A 22,039-nucleotide genomic window follows, 5' to 3' on the forward strand; every position below is an offset into this window, starting at 1 on the left:
CGCGTTCACACTTATAAATAAACTTATCGCGTTTAAAGCCCAACGCATTGGTTAATTGAACCTAAAAGTAACACCAAACATCTCTATTATATAAGCCAACTCCTGAGGGTATTTAAGTAAATTAACTTTTCGTGTCCACCATTTAAATGTCTAAAATACCCTCCAGCTCTTCACAATCTCATATTACAATAATTCTGATTATTTACTATTTTAAAAAACGAATTGATTGTTGATTTTAAAAACTGAATCTATTTTTGGCTAATTAGTTTAAACGTTTATGGAGATATTTCAATAAATGTTAATCAGGAAATCAGGCAAGGAATATAACAAAGAAATGGAAAGAATCATGTTATTTTGAAATCTTTCACAAAACAGAAAAATCAGTAAAAAAAAAAGTCAAAATACAAAGCAAATAAGGAAATATCATCCATAAATACAGCCAAGAAATATACATATAAAATCAACCAAGAAATGACGCATTAATCTTATTATAAATTGTTACAAATCAAATCAGAAAAACTCCAGAAGAACTCCATCACCGTTCTTCAAGTCGCCCCGATACAGGTGTTTAAAATCTCCCGAATCCTTGCAAGAAAATAAAAATAGAAATTAAACAAATTTTTATGCATAATTTCTTTGCGTAAACAAATGTTCTTTTTTTATAATTATTATGCATAAACAAATGTTCTTTTTTATGATTGTTGCTATGTAGATTGAAAATGTCTAACTAAAATACTTGCGTTTAATTTTTTTGCAGATTTCAAAATATAAGGTATGTAATATAATATGCATGCTTTAATGATTTTAATAAATTATTTTATATTTTAATTCATGCTTAATTCATATTTTTTATGATTGTTGCTATGTAGATTGAATATATCTAACTAAAATACTTGCGTTTAATTTTTTTGCAGATTTCAAAGTATAAGGTATGTAATATAATATGCATTCTTTATTGATTTTAATAAATTATTTCATATTTTAATTCATGCTTAATTCATATTTTAATTCATGATTTTAATTCATGTTTATTTTTTATGCAGATTTCAAAAAGGTATGCTTTATTGATTTTAATTAATTATTTCATATTTTAATCTCTTACTTGATTTTAATATCTAATTGCATATTTCAAAATATAAGACATAACATAAATTTGTGTTATTGGAAGTATGAATTGAAAAATACATGACTTGCATCGGATTTTATGCAGATTTTAATTTTGGTTTTAAGTTCATAACGAGATACAATAACCAACGAGTTACGGTATGTTCCCCATCAATCTCTTAAGAATAAACTTTTTAAGTAATATCTATATTTTTATTGATTTTAATTCATGCTTTAAATTAAATAGTATCTTATTTAATTAAAAGAATGAATTATGTATTGATTAAAATAAATCTGAAATAGTCTAAGAAATAAATAATCTAAAATCATGAAAATCTGAAATAAAGAATGGTTTTTGCAGGATTTTATTTTTGTTTTAAGTTCGAAGTTGATTTGGTTGTTAAGTTCGTCAAGGCATACAATAAACCGACATAAGGTATGTGCCTCATCAATCTCTTAATAAAAAAAAATAGTACTAATATGCATGCTTTTATTTATTTTAATTAATTATTACAGATTTTAGTTCATGTTTTAATTAAATGAGCTGTTATTCGATTTTAATCTCTAATTTCAGATTTTATTAGGTTCTAGGAATGCAATACACTAAAAAAACACAATCCATTAAAAATGACACACAAAATACGGACCTTTTTCACTCAACAGAGAGGAGGGGAGACTAATAGTTTCGTTTTGTTGTACCTGCATAATACATTGTTTGTCACCATTATTGTAAAGAAACCTAAAAAGGAAAAAGTTATATACAACCTATCAAACTAAAACAAACAGACTATTACGAATTACCTAAAGAACAATGCTTAAAGTGAACTAATCAGAACAACTGAACTAATGAAAACAAAAGAATAAACTAAATAATCAGCTTAACTGAAATAATCAGAACAATTAAACTAATCAGAACAAAAGAAAACAATTAAACTTTTCAGATTAACTTAACTAATCAGAACAAATGAACTAATCTAAAGCCAATCTATATAGCTAGCATATACCAGCAATTTTGTCAGATATGGTTAAAATAAAGATCTGGAAAAAAAATCGAACATGCTTAACTCACCAAATTAAAGAAAATCTCCAGAAATAATTAGAAAAATCGAACATGCTTAAACTCACCAAATTTTAAACAAACAAGTAAATCCGGATGGAACAAAAAGATCTGGAGGAAAAAAAAACGAACATGTTTTAACTCACCAAATTAAAAAAACCCAATCATTCGAACAAACCCTAAAAAACCCAATCATTCGAAAAAACCCAAAAAAACCCAATCATTCGAACAAACCCTGAAAAACCCAATCATTCCCCCAAACAATTAACAAAATGGACCAAAAATAATAGGTATACACCAAGATACAAGATATCGAATTTTTTTGCTAAATTAACTCCAGGTCGGGCGAATTAAACCATACACAAACTCCAACAGCATAGACAAGTTAATTGACGCAAAAAAGGAGGAATATACCTGTGCCATCGACGGCGGCGTTTCTTGCGAATTGAGATAGAAAAGACAAACTAACTATAGGAGGTGGGAGAATCTGAATATAGGTAGTCTCCTCCTATTTTCGCCATTTTTGCTCAGATCTTCTTCTGAGTAGTTGGAGAGCATCGCGTGCAGAGGTGAACTGGAGAAAGGTGAGAGAGAGGGGAAGGGATAATCGCCACTTTTTGATGATCAGATGGGAGGAGAGAGAAATGAAATAGGAGGAGAGAGACCAAGACTCAGAAGAGAAAAAGAACGAGTAATTAGACTGAACCACAACCCTTGGACTCTTGGAGTCTCTGTATACGTAGTTGACGGAGATTCCTAGACTTTCTAGGTGACCCAACAAAAATAAAGTGTGGTTAACTAGCTTTCCCATTAAAATGTAATTGGGTCTTATGATTAGCAAAGAGATTTAAAGTTTTATTTCAATAAATTTTATTTTAATATTTAATTTACAATAATGTAGTAAAATGTTATCTTAGAATTATTAATTTTCTATCATTGTATAATTAAATTTATTCACGTATATAACTTAGTTTTTTGTGATATCGATATCCATATATTGTATAAGTTTGTAATTGTATTTTTATTCTAAATTATGTTACAGGGTGACGGAGTATCATTATACACCCTTTATGCATTTATTTCCTAGCGGTGTACGACGATATGATGTACGAGCTCGATTGATTCGTAATTAATTATGATGTTTTCAATTACACTAATCCATGAACAACTAAGAAAATTTGTAATTGCTTTTTTCAATTTCGGAGTAAGTGTTTTATATTAGTCAATTTTTATTATGGTATTTTTGTACGGAGTATAACGTAACTTTTTTTTTTCTTTGTGTTTTTTTTTTGGGGTTGGGTGAGGGTGTATAATGCAATATTTTCTCGCCTCATGTTAAAAAATACATCGAAAGGTTTCAAGAGGGGTTCATATATATATATTTACTTCATAGAAAAAATTTCATTAGATGATCGAACTCTTTAAAAAAAAATCTTGCTTATTATTTTGTGGAAATTAATTATAATAACACAATTTTAATTTGTGTATAATCCCGCACGCATCGCGTGCATATAAGACTAGTATAAAATAAAGTAACCCCAGTCTATACAAGAAACTTCTAAATGAAATTTTAAAACTGCAATAAAAATAAGAAAAATAACAGCTAATATCATGTATAAGTAACACCAGTATAGAAAGTCAAGTAACACAAGTCTATACAATGAACCTCTAACATGAAATTAAATAAACTGCAAAAAAACAAGAAAAATAACAGCGAATACAATAACACCAACAGAAAGTCAAGTAACACCAGTCTATACAAGGAACCTCTAACATGAAAATGCAATATATAAAACAGGAAAAGTAACATCGAATACAATGTATAAGTAACACTAGCATAGAAAGTCAAGTAACCCCAATCTATACAAGGAACCTTTAACATGAAATTGAAGAAACTGCAGTAAAACCAGAAAAGTAACAACGAATACAATGCATAAGTAACACCAGCAATAACCTTCTCCATAGTAGCTGCATGCGAGGTAGTTGTAAGCGCGTCACACCATGAAATTGATGGTGTGGTTGGTCACACAGGAGACGCGTTGTTAATTGAATGAGAGAAGGAGTGAGATCCTAACTTTTGACAATGGAAAGAGAGAGCTAATGAAATATTAATGAGCTCATGCCATAAAAATGAATATGACAACTAAATGGAGACGGAAGAAAAATAAAAGTGTGACGAATAAATTGGGACGGAAGGAGTATATGTTCAAAAGTGATCATTAGGCTAGCCATCAAAGACTTTAGCGGGGCCAACAAAATGGAACATATCTTGGACAGCTTACAACAATACTTGATACTATTGTGGAGAACGATTTTCCGAAGTTTGAATCTTAATTAGATGATCCAATTACAATCATAGTTATGCTTCAATAAATTTATGTTTAATTCGTTCAATTTTTGTAATGTTATGGTCTCCTCTATTATTCGAATGTATGAATTAGATTGGTAAACCATTTTTTTTAGGCAAATTTGCCAAAAAGGACCTTTTATAACTCAAATTTTGCGAGAAAGGACCTTATATAATTTTTTTTGTGAAAACACACCTTAAATTATTATTTTTTGCGAGAAAGGACCTAAGGGAAGTTTCCGGCATTGATTGAGCTTTTCCGGTCATTGATTTGCACGTGAGCAGCACGTGTGGCTTACGTTGGCTAAAGACATTGATTTTCCCGAGTCTTGAATTTTCAAACTTGACTTTATTTCGATTTTTTTTTCAACTTTAGGTTTTAAAGCTTAGAATTTTGGAGGAAAATTGGGCTGTGATTAGCAAAATAAAGTCACACGTGCTTCTCACGTGCAAGTCAATGGCCGAAAAAGCTCAGTCAATGCCGGAAATTTACTTTTGGTTGTCTTTCGCAAAAAAAAATTACATTAAGGTGTGATTTCACAAAAAAAATATTATATAAGGTCCTTTCTCGCAAAAAAATTTACGTTAAGGTGTGATTTCACAAAAAAAATTATATAAGGTCCTTTCTCGCAAAATTTGGGTTATAAAAGATCCTTTTTAACAAATTGGCCTTTTTTTTATATAAATAAAAAAAAATTAAAATAACCGTGTACTCCACGAGTGTAGGACTCTAATCTATTGGGTCTGTTGAAAGTATTTGTCTATTTGAGTACTTTTTCTATACAAATTTAATCAACGTACTAATTAATTGATTATCGAATTTAGCTATTGTGTCCTTTCCACTTTGGCTAATCATATTTTAATCGGCAATCTTTGGTGATATGAAACCACTAACCTTAGCTAGTTCTCTATGTTGCTTTTTTTTTTTTTTTTTTACATTGAAGTTCTCTATGTTGCTATAGCCATTAGCGAGAACATTCATCTTGTCCCCAAATATATATATTTAGAGATATTTACCTAATGGTGAACTCTTTTACTTATTTGTCCAGTTTTGTTTTAGATATATTCGGAGACAAGATAAAATTTACAGACGTAGTACTCCCTGCGCTTGTAATTTGAAGCCATGTAGTGATAGAATCTTGCCACTTTTTGACTTGATATATTAAGTATTACTCACTCATCAATCCCTTATGTTGACCCAAATGATTTTTGACAAGCAAACTTTACCAATAAATGTTTAAGTCTCTATGCAAAGAAAACTTGGAGTTCCAGAGTAGGAACACAAGAATTGAAGGTCAAAGCATGCAGCATGGAACAGGAAAGTTCTTGAAGGGAACTCTACCGAATTCCTGAGGAACAACCAACATGCAGAGCAACATAAAATATGAAGACATCAAATAAGAGTTTATTTTCTAGGATTCATGTAAATATGTAGTAATTTGAAAGATATGGGAACAAGGTGTTGAAAGGAACCCAAAGGAACACAATAATGGATAAATGGAACAAATATTTTATTACGTTCAAAATGAGAAGAGGTTTTCCTAAAAATTCTGGTGTTTTTTACTAAACGTGTGTTAAATTAAGATAAAGTGATTTTTAGAAAATAAAATATTAGATTTTTATTTTACAAAATATTTTCTTTCTCTCCAAGTTAATTTAACTATTTTCCTAAAAACAATCCTTTGACTTATTCCAAACTAATAAACTACCTTGTTGCTTCCCCAGTAAAATAGTCACTCCTCCCCCCACGTTTCTCTACTGACTTTAATGTGGGTTGATTTGGCTAAAAGGACTAGTCCATCTTGGACCAACCGTAACGCGATATGTGGCACCTTTTATACCCAGTGCCATACACTCTGGACCCATTAACAGACTTCGTATTTAAATTACAAGGTAATAATGGCTCAAGGCACTAAGAGACCCAAATACTAAACGGGTCACTCAGGTCCTTTACCTTCGTATTTGATAAGGACACATGTCCTTATTTCCAAGGTTAACCAATTAGAGAACTAGGATTTTAGGATCAAATCCCAAAACCCTAACCTTATAAATAGCTCAGATCCCAAGGAAAGAAGGGCAATCAATTCATTCTCACCGACCTTAATTATTCTGCTTTAACTTCTCTCTATACCACTTTCTCTCTCTATCAAATACTTACTTAGGAATCGGAGGAAATATTCCTACGTGAATATTCTTGTTTTGCAGGTTGTAAGAAGACCGTGCCAGCTCATACCTGATACCTCCGTGGAAAGGGTGACACACCAGTACGCGCAAAAGTTCCCACATCATTTGGCGTCGTGTGTGGGGAGGTACTATATAATGACAGACTTGTGATGAATTAAAAAGTGATACCGCAAGTGCACGACGTCTGCTGTTAGGAGATACGTCGCAAATACGGGTCGATCCCACAGGGAGACAAGTTCTATTAGTTTTTGCCCAATTAACTATTTTAATAAACGAGATGTAGAATTTGGTTTATTAGCTAATGAAACTAAAGCAATAATATAAATGCGTAATTTATCAATGAATGAAAGGTCTAGGGCGTCTGTCGGTTCAACATGCTTATACCAATCCAAGAACTCAAATCAATTTGACAATGAATAAACTAAGCCGGGTAAATAAAGTACATGTTAAACCTACGGTCGGGTGTTAACACTTTCAATGCAACATATGCAGTACGGTTGCTAGCATAATCTGAATTGCCAATTGCACCAAGCCTCTAAGAATATGATCTTTTAATTCTAATTCCTATTAGCTAGATAATTAATCTATGATATTGGCCAATTACATGAATCAACAATTAAAACAAATCAATTGGAATTACTCAAGCAATAATCTCAAATTTACAAACTTTAATGCATAACGATCATGGTATAAACATGGCTTCCTTACTTAGCCCTAGAAAATGACTACTCGCTCATAATTAAATTAAAAAGCATGAAATAAATAATAAACATGAATTTCATAATCAAATGACAAATTAATCTAAGAAACAAAAATAACGTGTATTGAGAATTCTAAGGGAATAAAAAAAATATAAGGGAAATAAATTAATACCCTTGAAGTATTTATATGCTTCATAAATTCTAAACAAAATAAGAAATAATAATAATTACATAAGTTACGATTTAATTGAACGAGCACGAGAAGGGACGCAACGGATCCGAGCGGAATCAGATGGGCGCAGAAACCAGCGGGCCCACTGGTCGATCGCTGGTTTTAGCGCCCAAAGAGAGGAGTCGGGCCAGCGTTGTGGGCTGTGGGCGAATCGGATAGTCGAGTCACCTTTTTTATGTCATAACTCTTGTTCTACAATTCCCATAGGGACGTGTGACCTAAATTTGAAAAGCTCTTTAAGCCTACTTTCTAGCCCAATAAAAATCGTCTCATTCCGACATGTAGAACTTGAGATATCATCAAAAGTGTGAACACTTGTCCGTTTTGATGCTTAGAAAAATAACGTTTAGCTTCGTTGTTGACTCAAAATTATCCCTAGAGACATGTAATGATCCTCGAGTCAACATCCCATCCGTTCATCATCCAAATCAACTCAGAACACTCTGGAGGCATCCAAATGATCGTAAAATCACCTGAAACATTAAAGAAAACACAAACGGGGCGTAATAGAGTACGACAACGATACCTTATTCAATTGTGACCCTAAATGCAACTAAAAATATATAAATGCCTAATAATGCAACCTAAATGCGCCTAAAATACCCTATACAAATATGACTCATCAACTTGCAATCTGACAATGACGAACATAGGGATTACTCAAGAGAAAGGCGTCCACACGAACTGATCCCCTCACGAAATCATCTCCACATAGAAGAAGCCAATCGAATCGCCAATGCCGGGAACACCCCGCACCACGTCCCTAAAATTGAAGAGGATCCTGACACTGGACTACCTCCCTCTGGTGGGCACCCCAATCCTAGTGTTAGAGAGGATGTGTTGGACGAAAACTTGGACCTCCCAATTGAAGGAAATAGTGCCCTTGGTCCAAGTATGCATATAATATTAAGTCTAATAAATGCGGTTCAGTATTAATTAACAAGTTAATAATTCAGTGAGATCAAGTGAGCTGAATGCCTAGCTAGAGGCCGCTTCAGTTCAAGTGGAATTAATTATATTAATCCACAACTTACTCTTGACTGAACCCGTAGGGTCACACAAATAGTACGTAAACGGATCAAGTATTTAATGGCATTAAATACTCCATCTATGGATATTCGGAATCGACGGATCTTGGTTTCAGTGGGAGCTAAGATCGTCATAAGCAAGAAATGAAAACTCCGGAAACGATGATATTGCCGGAAACAGAAATATGGATCGTATCGGAAATATGAATATTATCCAAGTCGTAGATGTTGCCGGAAACGGAAACATGGTACGTATCGGAAAATATTATTGGAAATGGAAATATTTCCGGAATCGGAAATATTGCCGGAAACGGAAATATTGTCAGAATCGGAAATATTATCGGAATTGGAAAATAATTCCGGAAACGGAAATATTAAATATTTGTTCGAAACGGAAATTAATTCCGGAATCGGAAATATTAAATATTGTTCGTATCGGAAATGAATTCCGGAACCGGGAATTTAATCGGAAGCGCATCGTACGAATTAGCATCGGACGAGGCTTGCCAGACGAAGGCCCAGCACGAAGTCAGGCCCGCACCCAGCAAGCCAAGCGCCCAACACGAAGGCCACAACCTCGCCAGGCCCAACGCAAGGCTAGGCCCAGCAAGGCCGTAGGCGCGCGCGCTGGAGCGTATGCTCGTGGGCTGCGAGGCAGCGCCCACTCGTGTGGGCCGCAAGGCCTGCGCGGGTGCGTGCGTCCCTCGTGGTCGTGCGACACTCGTGTTTGTAACGAATCCTAATCCTATCGGAATTCGTGCAATGATTAAATCCTAATCCTAATAGATTAAATTTATTATTTAGAGTTCAAATAGGATTCTAATTAATAAATCCATATCCTAGTAGGATTATAATTCCTTTCCATAAACTCTATAAATATAGGCCTAGGGTCACATATTTAACAGACGATTATTGAAGTATTCAAGGTAAGATTTTAAGCAAAAATCAGCCAAACACTTGCACCCAAATAGCCGAAAATCTAAGAACCTTAAGGGCGATTCTAGTTGGTCAATCTTAAGGCGGATCCGGACGTGCTGTGGACTATCTACGGAGGGACGACACTTGGAGTCCTAAAGACTTGTTCTTGTTCGGTTCGGGCGCAGCTAGGGAGGACTATCTAAATTATGCTATATGATTATGTGTAAATAATATGTTTCCTGGCATTATGGTTTTTCCGCATGATTTATGTTTATTCATATGTATCATAACCTAACAGTGGTATCACGAGCCTCTTATTATTTTCATAATCTAAATTGCATGAACATGGTTAAATTTTACAAATTTGCAAAGAATTAAAGGGGTGATTAATTTTCGTAATTAATTGCAAATTGCGTTTATTTAATTATATGTACGCAGTTTTTCGGCAGTTTCTTCGTTACTCATCCAAATCGAGTGATTTTTGTGTCAATTCCGCATGTAAAAGGCATTCTAAAATTTTGACAAAAAAAAACTTTTTAGCCAAACCCAGAATTCTCAAATTCGAAGCCTAACTATGACTTTTCGGAGGTTTTAGTTTTTCGAACGCAAAAGTTTGTAAATTTAAGATGTTAAATTAAGTATTTGCGATTCTTGTTGATAAATCTTGAGTTTTTGATTGACCTACTATATATGTTTAACAATTGTGAATGCCTAGACTTGTTAATTAAACAACCTAATTTGTAATTATGATTAATTTGTTGAAATTCGAATAATTTAGAATTGATTTCTTTTTCATAATTAATTAAGTAATTTAATTAGGTACCTATGATTAAAATGCACCATAAAAATTGTTAATTTATGTTAAATTTCAAATTTTATGACCTAGATTTGAATCCATGTTAATCGGAAATTAATTGATTAATAAATTTTCGATTTTTCGCCCTAAAATTATGAAATTAGTATGATTTATTAATTTGTCATTAATTTTGGAAATAAAAGTTTTAATTTTTATGCAATTCGCTCATAAAACTTGCACGCACAAAGCAAAGGACGCTACGTGTTACCCTTAAGGGGTGTTGTATAGTGCGGGCATGCGACGACGAGCAAGGGAGCTCGTCGCCCATGCGGTACGATGCAACGAGCAAGAGCCATGCACACGAGCACAAAGCAGCACGCTGCCCTGTGTCGAGTGCTGTGCGCATATGGGCGAGTGGGCAAGGGCAAAGGGCCAAGGCGCAAGCCATCGGGCAGACGCGTGTGGGCAGCAAGCGTGCAGCGCCACAGCGCGCGCTGCCACGCCCAGCAAGCAAGCAGACGCGAGGCAAGCAGGCGCGACGAGCGAGCGGGCGCGCGCAGTGTGGCCTGCACTGCTGCGTTGCGTGTGGCCTGCTTGCCTATTGCTACACGAACAGTCGAGGGGCGCTAAGCCTCATGCACTCGACGGGGCTTGGGCGCAAGCCCAAGTGCTCGTCGTGTTACGATTGTCGCATTTTAAATTTTAATTTGAGTTTTTCAGTTCAAGTAATTTTAATTAATTTTAAAATTAATAATTTAAATTGTTTTCTTGGATTTTAATTTTGAATATTATAATTATTATAAATTTTAATTTATTCTAATTATTTTACTAAAATTAAAAACCTTGAATTAATTTAAATTCGACTGAAAATAAATTAAATAAGTGGATTCAATTATAAGTTTATATGAGCTTTAAATTTGAATTAAATTTGTATGTTTCCGGTTAGACTAGAAATACGTTTTTATGTTTAAAATTAGTAAAGCATATGAATTTATTGGTTTAAGTGGGAGCAATTTTAGTCATAAACTCTTGATTAGGTCTACAAATCCTTTAAGGTTAAACAACTTGATTAGAATTAATAAGGACTGAATAATTGGTAGATTATTGGTGCCCTTGATTAATTGCTGCAAATATTTATGTGATGCATAACGTGTTTTACTAACCAGCTATGTGGGCCATTCATGATAATGAATGGGTGAATGGTATATATTGTATATGTACTGTTTTGCAGGTTATGGAGTGACTAGTATAGCCCAAATAGGATAGAAAATATGATCTGCGTACCATTAATTTGAATGTAATTGGTCTAAAGCACCAAATTCGTTTTTCAAATTAAATATGGTCTGCGTACCATCAAATAGTTGTAATTAGTTTAATTATAGCTTATCCTATTTGAAGTAAATGGCGCCTCCCATGGAGATTTTCAAGACGGACTTTGAAGTTGAAGCTTCAAGATATGTACTGTTTTGCAGGTTATGAAGTGACTAGTATGGCCCAAATAGGATAGAAAATATGGTCTGCGTACCATTAATTTGAATGTAATTAGTCTAAAGTACCAAAGTTATTTTTCAATTCAAATATGGTATGCGAACCATCAAATAGTTGTAATTAGTTATAGCTTATCCTGTTTGAAGAAAATGGTGCCACCCACGGAGATTTTCAAGACGGACTTTGAAGTCAAAGCTTCAAGATGAAGTGGGGCCATACTAGATCACATTTATCTTATGCATGCTTTAAGTTATTTATTGCTTTTAAATATGTCTTAAATATGCATGAGATCGAAGCTTGATTATGTTGCATGATTAAGGATTTTAGTTCACTTAAAATCTAACCAACATAGTAAGAACCTTAACTTCCAAACTTAAAAATTGAGTTAAAAGGTGCCATGCCAAAATAACACTTACTTGGATATCCTTTTTTCATCGATCTTAGTAATAGTTTTCCGCCATAGCGAGGTGTTACTTATCGATACTAAAGGGGTTAGGTACACAAATAATTGTGAGTACATGTTAGTTTTGGTGAAACTGAACGATATAAGTAAGGAGTCCTTTTATGTCGTGGAAAAATCGATAGGTTTACCTAATAAGTTCTTAGACGTACCTATCAACCAAGAGTAGTTTCTAGACTATTAGCAAAAGGCTTTTGATTACCTAAAAGATTTTAGAATTGAGTCTTAATACATAATGTGCTTAATTCTTCAATGGTTTTAGGATCTTGGAATCATTTTATTCACACCTGCCGGAACACATAACTTGAATAAAATGCTTAATGAACATTGAATTATGCATGTATGCTAGAATTTAAGTTTATTAAGAGAAACTGTGAATGATTATTTATTTGTTTATTCTTTTCCAATTGTAGTTTTACTATGGCAAACAACAATCAAAACATCATCATGGGTTCTGAGCTTATGGTCAAGCTGAACCTAACAAATTTTCTTGAATGGGAAGCTAAGCTAGTTGAAATAGTCAGACTCAATGGACTTGAGTATGTACTGTTACATCCCATGCCAAGCTACTATGCCAGAGACATGACCCCTGAAAGATTTTCCGCCTGGGATGCAGATCTCAAAAAGGTTATGAGTCTCATGCTGAACAATATCCCTGATGAATGGGCTAGAAGGTTTGTAGCTTATGAACCTTTCACGCTCATCAAGAATCTGAGGGATATCTGTCGTGGAAGAACGGAGGACAGGGACCTGAACGTCCATGAGTTGATTGAATCAATGTCTGGTCTAAAGGTTAGTTCTCCCAACAGGTGTTATAGGATGGAGGTCCAAGAAACACATGTTCAGCTCCTTCGCACTAAACAAAGGGTAGGCGTCCCACTAAGGTTCCATGTGGATCTTATTCTTTCATATTTTGATCTCCTAAGTCTGCTAGGAACACCAATAAGCGAAAGGATGGCAATCTCTATCTTGCTCAATTCACTGCACAGTGGGTTTGGTCGCTTCAAGCAACTATACCTAAGTGAACCAAGAGAAGAAACAGTTGCAGAATTTGTTCACCTTGTCAAAAAGGTTGAGATAATACTGGAATGTGAAGCCAAAGATTTACTCAAGGCTAAAGGGAGACCGTTCAAGAAAAGTGGAAAGTCCAAGGGCAATGCTAAATCAAAGCAGGACAAGTCCACATCAAACTGTCTTTATTGTGATGGAATAGGCCATTACAAAAGAGAGTGTCCAAAGCTAAAGGAAGATCAGAAGAACGGAACAGTCGTTCCATCTTCAGGTATTTTCGTTATAGACTGTACACTTGTTAATTCAACTTCTTGGGTATTAGATACAGGTTGTGGCTCACACTTATGTTCCAATTCACAGGGACTAAGAAGAAGTAGAAAGTTAAGCAAGGGTGAAGTCGACCTACGAGTGGGAAATGGAGCACGGATTGCTGCATTAGCTGTAGGAACTTATTATTTGTCGTTTCCCTCTGGGCTAGTTTTGGAACTGGAAGAATGTTTCCATGTTCCAAGTCTTACTAAAAACATCATTTCTGTTTCTTGCTTAGATGCTAAGGGATTTTCCTTTTTAATAAAAGACAATAGTTGTTCGTTTTATTTTAAAGAGATGTTTTATGGATCTGCTAGATTAGTCAATGGACTTTATTTATTAGATCACGACAAACAAGTTTATAACATAAATACCAAAAAGGCCAAAAAGGATGATTCAGATCTCACCTATCTGTGGCGTTGTCGATTAGGCCATATTAACTTGAAACGCATGGAAAGACTTCAAAAGGAAGGAATTCTAGAACTATTTGACTTAGAGGATTACGGTAAGTGCGAATCATGTTTACTTGGAAAAATGACAAAGCAACCTTTCTCTAAAGTTGGAGAAAGAGCAACTGAACTATTGGGTTTAATCCATACAGATGTATGTGGACCAATGAGTACAACTGCTAGGGGTGGTTTCAGCTACTTTATCACTTTCACTGATGACTTCAGTAGATATGGTTATGTCTACCTAATGAAGCATAAGTCTAAATCCTTTGATAAATTCAAGGAATTTCAGAGTGAAGTAGAGAATCAATTAGGCAAGAAGATTAAGGCACTGCGGTCTGATAGAGGCGGTGAATATCTAAGCTATGAATTTGATGACCATCTGAAAGAATGTGGAATTCTATCAGAATTGACTCCTCCTGGAACACCAAAATGGAACGGTGTGTTGGAACGGAGGAACAGAACCTTGCTAGACATGGTTAGATCAATGATGGGTCAGGCCGAACTTCCAATAGAAATTTGGGGACATGCACTAAATACAGCCGCACTCACTATAAATAGAGCTCCGTCTAAAGCTGTTGAAAAGACTCCATATGAGTTATGGTTTGGAAAGCCTCCAAAAGTGTCTTTTCTTAAGATTTGGGGATGTGAAGTATACGTCAAACGATTAATTTCAGACAAACTTCATCCAAAATCTGACAAATGTATCCTTGTGGGCTATCCAAAGGAAACAAAGGGGTATTACTTCTACAATACATCTGACAACAAGGTGTTTGTTGCTCGAGATGGTATCTTTTTGGAAAAGGATCACATTTCCAAAATTACAAGTGGGAGAAAAGTAGACCTCGAAGAAATTCGAGTCGAACAACAAGCTCTAGAGAATGCTCAAGATGACATTCAGGATGAAACTCAGAGATCTTTAGAAGTTTCTGGTGAGAATCATGGACAATCTAGATATGTAACCCCGCGTAGATCGCAGAGATATAGATCTCAACCGGAAAGGTACTCAGCTTACTCTTGACTGAACCCGTAGGGTCACACAAATAGTACGTAAACGGATCAAGTATTTAATGGAATTAAATACTCCATCTATGGATATTCGGAATCGACTTATCTTGGTTTCAGTGGGAGCTGAGATCGTCAAAGGCAAGAAATGAATACTCCAGAAACGACGATATTGCCGGAAACGGAAATATGGATCGTATCGGAAATATAAATATTATCCAAGTCGTAGATGTTGCCGGAAACGGGAACATGGTACGTATCGAAAAATATTATCGGAAATGGAAATATTGCCGGAATCGGAAATATTACCGAAAACGGAAATATTGTCAGAATCGGAAATATTATCGGAATCGGAAAATAATTCCGGAAACGGAAATATTAAATATTTGTTCGAAACGGAAATTAATTCCGGAATCGAAAATATTAAATATTGTTCGTATCGGAAATGAATTCCGGAATTGGGAATTTAATCGGAAGCGCGTCGTACGAATTAGCATCGGACGAGACTTGCTAGACGAAGGCCCAGCACGAAGCCAGGCCTACGCGCAGCAAGCCAAGCGCCCAAACACACGCTGCCAAGCCACGCCAGGCCCAGCGCAAGGTTAGGCCCAGCAATGGCCTTGGCGCGCGCGGAGCTGCGACATGGGCTGCGACGAGTGGGCTGGCGCTGTGCGTGGGCCATAAGGCCTGCGTGCGGTGCTAGCATATCACTCAAAGTGTGTTACTCGAATCCTAAGGCTACCGGGATACGTCATATGATTAAATCTAATCCTAAAAGATTTAGTTTATTTAATTAGAGTCCTAGTAGGATTATAATTAAATAAATTAGTATCCTAATAGGATTCCAAGTCCTTTTCCATAACTCTATAAATAGGTGCCTAGGGTCACAATTTATAAGACACAATTTCAAGTATTCAAACAATAAAAAGCTAAGATTTTTAAGTAGAAAAATCAGCCATATTCTTGCCCTATTAGACGAAAATATATAGTACCTTAAAGGCGATTCTAGTTGGTCAATCTTAAGGCGGATCCGGACGTGCTGTGGACTATCTACGGAGGGATGACACTTGGAGTCCTAAAGACTTGTTCTTGCTCGGTTCGGGCGCAGCTAGGGAGGGCACGCAACAAAGAGTATGCATCTGAATTATAATTAAATAAATTAGTATCCTAATAGGATTCCAAGTCCTTTTCCATAACTCTATAAATAGGTGCCTAGGGTCACAATTTATAAGACACAATTTCAAGTATTCAAACAATAAAAAGCTAAGATTTTTAAGTAGAAAAATCAGCCATATTCTTGCCCTATTAGCCGAAAATATATAGTACCTTAAAGGCGATTCTAGTTGGTCAATCTTAAGGCGGATCCGGACGTGCTGTGGACTATCTACGGAGGGACGACACTTGGAGTCCTAAAGACTTGTTCTTGCTCGGTTCGGGCGCAGTTAGGGAGAGCACGCTACAAAGTGTATGCATCTGAATTATGCTAAATGATTATGTGTAAATAATATGTTTCCTGGATTTTTGGGTTTTTCCGCATGATTTATGTTTATTCATATGTATCATAACCTAACATGTAGGAGCCTGAAAAGGGACTTGGACGGTTTGGCAGCTAATGGTCACCTAAAGAATTACTTGCAGAAAAATACCCATGACACCGGAAAGAAACATTACAAAAAGAACAAATCACCCACCTTAGTTGGAGGCGGCAATCAAACTGATGGAGGGTTCGTAACCGTCATATCAAGAGGACCGGTGTTATTCCTAGTTTTGGTTGATGACACACACACGTTGCAAACTTCCTAATTACTGTTGTTGATTAATGTTGGCAGTTAAGTGCTTGAGTTCCTGTGAGGAACTAGGGATGGCTACTGGAGTTCCTGAGTTGGAAGCAGTAAAAGCTAGAGCACCAAAGTCAATAAAATTTCAAGCAACAACTTCTACAATCAAGTGGTTTTCAAACATGCAAAGAAAGATGAAGTTCCTAATTGTGATTTCCTTCGTCATAAGGAAGGAACTCACCATTGTTCCTGAGTAGGAACATCTGAAGCTTCTAGGTTGCAAGTTTCAGAAAAGGGAAGACATAAAAGTCTAGGTAGTTTATTGTTCTTAGCTTTTATATAAAGTATTAATATTGCGAATAATATATAAGGAACCCAAGGAACTTAGGATTTAAATAAATGTATTTATCAAATTATCAGGCATCAAATTTTATGGAAACTAGTTACATAAATAAATACAAGTTTTACGTATTTAATAAAATCAGATTTTATTTAAATCTCATTCTCCAAGTAAAATTGTTTTAAGTTTCCTAATATTTCTCCTATGTTTTGGTAAAAGAATAAAATTGTTTTAGAAAATCTTTTTGGAGTTTGATTTGGTCAAAAACACTAACAGTACTCTGGTTGAACGTGGGAAGTGGTCTTCCCCTTGCTCCTCAAGACAAGGAACGTGGAAGACCAAAGTACTGGTAGTTGGCAGTTACGTTTTTGAAGGGAACAACCCTAAGGATAATTCCTATAAAAGGCCATACGTTTTTCTGGAAAAGATACACAAACATTCTCTGAGTATTTGCTATCCTAAAACGATTTAGAAAGGTTTTTAAAAACAAGTTTGTGTCCTAGTATAATTCAAGTTCCTAAGTTCCATATATACTTTAAGCATTATTAATACCTAGTGTTCTTATAAAACACAATTGTATTTCGAGTGTGAGAGGATAGAGTTATCCTATAAAGACTTAGAGTTTAAGTTTGAGAGAAAGAGAAAAGAGAGTTGTAATCTGAATTGATTATTGTGAGGAACTCGAGTTAGTGTGGAACTCGAGTTAGAGTGTTACTGTAATCGAGGCATTACTATAATATAAAAGGTTTTCTCTTCTTGATTAGTGTCAAGAAGTTTCCTCAACTGTTTACTTTTGTCTCTTTATTTCTCAGTTCCTTTGAAGTTTCCAATTTCCGCAAGAAACTTAACCAAAGTTCGAATAACGATTCATCCCCCCCCTCTTGTACGTGTTCCTACTGGAATATAATTAGTTAGTATCAGAGCCAATACTCACGAAAATCACAGGAAACCCTGGGTGAGTCAAGTTCCTGAAAGTATGAACACACACGAGAAACTCGAGGAAAGCTACTCCACGCAAAGGCCACCAATGTTCAACGGAAAATTTTACTCTTACTGGAAAAACATAATGGAAATCTTCATCAAAGCTGAGAACTACCAAGTCTGGTGTGTCATCGAAGTTGGAGATTTCGAGGTAACAACCACCAACGCAGAAAACGAGGAAGTGCCGAAACTAATGTCTGAATTTGCCAAAGAAGATTTTGAAAAATATGAGATTAATGCTATGGCTGTAAATCTTGCATTCCGGCCTTGAACCACATGAACACAATAGGGTCATGGGGTGCAAGAACGTAAAGCAAATCTGGGATTTACTTCAAGTAAACCACGAAGGAACTAATGAAGTTATGCGTTCCAAATTGATCTTTTAATGTCCAAATATGAACGATTTGAAATGCTTCCCAAAGAAACCATCAAGGAGATGTTCACTCGATTTACTAACATAACTAACGAATTGGTTTCCCTTGAAAGAACTATACCTACTGATAAACAGGTGAGAAAAATACTAAGGAGCATGCCACATGACGATCGTTGGAGAACCAAGGTCACTGCACTGTTCGAGACCAAGGACTTCACCAAATTCAACATCGAACAACTTGCTGGTTCATTGCTGACTCATGAACTTCATCTTGGGGATGTTGTTCCTGAGAGCTCCATAAACCGAGGGCTAGCACTAAAAGCCGAGGAACTCGACGAGTCAGAACCAGATGAAGAAGAAGCTGCCATGTTGGTCAGAAGGATGAGAAAGCTCTACAAGAACTTCAAGCCGGGGAACCAGAAAGGAAGGAACTTTGCAAGAAAGACTACAAGTTCCAAAGCTGAACAAGGCTGCTTCAAATGTGGAGAAACTGATCATCAAATTCGTGAATACCCTCTGTTGGAGAAAGAAAAAAGCAAAGGAAAAGGGAAGGAATAAACCAAGGAATGCTACAGTAAGTCCACCTTTAACAAGCCAATCTTCAAGAAGGCCATGATAGCTGCGTGGGGTGAAGCAACAAACTCCGAAGATGATGAGGAACAACCAAGCGAAGAAACTGCCAATCTCTGTCTTATGGCTAAGACGGATGGAACTAAACGAGTTCCATCAGATGAATTAAGTTCCTCCTCTCTCCAATGCCTTTCAAAGTCTAAAATAATTGAACTATTGCTAGAAACTCTAGAAGACTATAAAAGGCTTAGTATATTAAAAGGCCAAAGTGATAGGGCTGTGGAACTCAGTAAGGAACATATGAACTACCTTGACAATGTCAGATTATATGTCCAAGGTAGGTTTTTTGAATTGCTAGATAGAAACATCTCCATCACCGAGTCATTCGAAAAAGTTAGAAATGAAAACATCCTTCTATAAGTAGAACTCAGTCAATATAAAATGTTCAATCTAAGTCTAGATCCTACAAGATCTCTGGAGATTAACATAGGAATTTTTAATGTCGACCTAGAAATATTAAACAAAGACTAATTACTGCAAAGGAACAGAAAGAAAAACTTGAAAGGGAACTTGCCATGGCCAGGACCCAGAAACATCCACCTAAAGTTCCACCCAAGTGGATTGAAAATGCTCAATCTAAGAGAACAGAAGGTCTAGGTTTTAACTAAAAAAACAGACACAATAAAAAGTATGTGGAACTGCCAAGTGTAAAAGTTTGTTTCTCATGTGGAAGTGGTAATCATGTCGATCACTGCTGAGTGTTCCAAGAAAAAGGAACAGGATGAAAGGAACTCAAACTATGTGAAACAGAAATGGGTTAAGAAGTCAAGTGTTGTAGTTGAAAAGGAACTTGAGGAAACCCGATTTCCTGTAACTAATCTCTGATTCTTTTTCAGGTTCTAGTGAGGGGGAACAACTCGTCGTATCTCGACAGCGGGTGTTCCAAACACATGACAGGAAACAAATCTAAATTCCTCTCACTAGAAGCCTACAATGGAGGAACTGTGACCTTTGGTGACAACATAAAAGGAGAAATTGTTTGAATAGGAAAGGTTGGAAGGTCAAGTTCCCATGCCATTGAAAATGTATTTTTAGTCGAGGGCCTAATGCACAGTCTGCTAAGTATTTTCCAATTTTGTGACAAGGGAAACTCTGTAAGTTTTACTTCTGAAAACTGTCAAATCATAAACAATGACACTGAGAAGGTTACTTTGGAAGGAACTCGTAAGGGAAACACATACACTGTGGATCTCAATACAGTTCCAAAGAACAACCTAACCTGCCTCAGTGCCATTGAAGAAGATCCACTATTATGGCATAAGAGGTTCAGACATGCTAGTTTCTCATAGCTTGACAAACTAAGATCAAAGGAACTGGTTCGAGGCCTCCCCTCAATTAAGTTCCTAAATGATAAAGTTTTTTATGCTTGTGCCAAAGGCAAGCATGTAAGAAGTTCTTTTAAACCTAAGAAAATGGTCATCACAACAAAGCCATTGGAACTCATCCATATGGACTTGTGTGGACCAATGAGAATCCAGAGTAGAAGTGGAAAAAGATATGTTTTAGTTATTGTTGATGATTTCTCTCATTTTACTTGGGTCATATTTCTAACAAGCAAAGATGAAACTTTTGATGAGTTTGTTTCCTTCTCTAAGAAAATCCAGAAAACCACAGGTCATCAACTGATCCATATAAGATCAGATCATGGAACAGAATTTAAGAATCACAAATTCGATGAATACCGCAAGGAACAAGGTATAGATCACAAATTCTATGCTCCCAAGACTCCACAACAAAACGGAGTAGTGGAGAGGAAAAACAGAACCTTGGAAGACATGGCTACAACCATGTTAATCGCAAGTTCCTTACCCAGGAACTTCTGGGCTGAAGCAGTAAACACATCATCCTATATTGTCAATAGAGTAATGATTCAAGCCATCTTAAATAAAACTCCCTACGAATTATTGAAAGGTATAAAACCCAACATCTTCTACTTTGAAGCGTTTTGTTGTAAATGTTTTTTCCACAATAACGGCAAAAGGAACTTAGGGAAGTTTGACGAAAGAAGTGATGAGGTAGTGTTCCTAGGATATGCCCTAAATAGCAAAGCTTACAGAGTTTATAATAAAAGGTCAATGTGCGTAGAGGAAAGTGTACATGTAATTTTTGATGAAACTAACGAAATTAATGGTAGTACATGAACAAGAAAATTTCGAAATTGGTTTGTCTCGTGTTTCAGACAATGATGAGGAGTTCCACCAAAATAGACAAACTGCCAAAGAAACTACCCAACAAAACCAAGAAGTTCCTATGCAAGAGGAACTCGAATAAGTCCAAGAAGATCCAGCTCCAGAGGAAACAAAAGCAGCACCTGAACTTGAGGAACTCCACACTGATCAACAAGGAACTCAGGTCACTGAAGAAACTTAGGAAACTTCTATAACACCAGTAGCACAGTTTCAACCCAAACCTTGGAAACATCAAAGTTCTCATCCAATGGAACTCATTATGAGTGACATTAGAAAAGGAACTCAGACAAGGTCACAACTCAGGAACTTCTGTGCATTCCACGTGTTCCTCTCCATATTTGAGCTAAGGAACCACAACGAGGCTCTGAAAGATGCTGACTGGATAATAGCAATGCAGGAGGAGTTGAATGAATTCAAAAGGAACTAAGTGTGGCACTTGGAACCCAAACCAAAGCACCAGAAAGTGATATGACTGAAATGGGTGTTCCGGAACAAGAAAGATGAACATGCAACGATCATAAGGAACCAGGCAAGGTTAGTTGTCAAAGGCTATAACCAACAGGAAGGTATTGACTTCGAAGAAACTTTTGCTCCTGTTGCTAGACTTGAAGCCATTAGAATATTAATTGCTTTTGCAGCCTTCATGGGTTTTAAACTAT

The 22,039-nt window shown here is 35.8% G+C and overlaps 1 long non-coding RNA gene across 1 annotated transcript; it reads left to right on the top strand.

Moving 5' to 3' along the window:
• The first annotated feature begins 334 nt into the window (after positions 1–334).
• Positions 335–3,568, top strand: LOC130466838 (uncharacterized). Its single transcript, XR_008926978.1, has 5 exons — positions 335–564; positions 758–772; positions 915–1,263; positions 1,466–1,540; positions 3,204–3,568. It is a non-coding gene; the product is annotated as an uncharacterized lncRNA (long non-coding RNA).
• The last annotated feature ends 18,471 nt before the right edge of the window (positions 3,569–22,039 follow it).

The sequence above is a fragment of the Spinacia oleracea genome, chromosome 2 (genome assembly GCF_020520425.1).
Source record: "Spinacia oleracea cultivar Varoflay chromosome 2, BTI_SOV_V1, whole genome shotgun sequence".
NCBI lineage: Eukaryota > Viridiplantae > Streptophyta > Magnoliopsida > Caryophyllales > Amaranthaceae > Spinacia > Spinacia oleracea.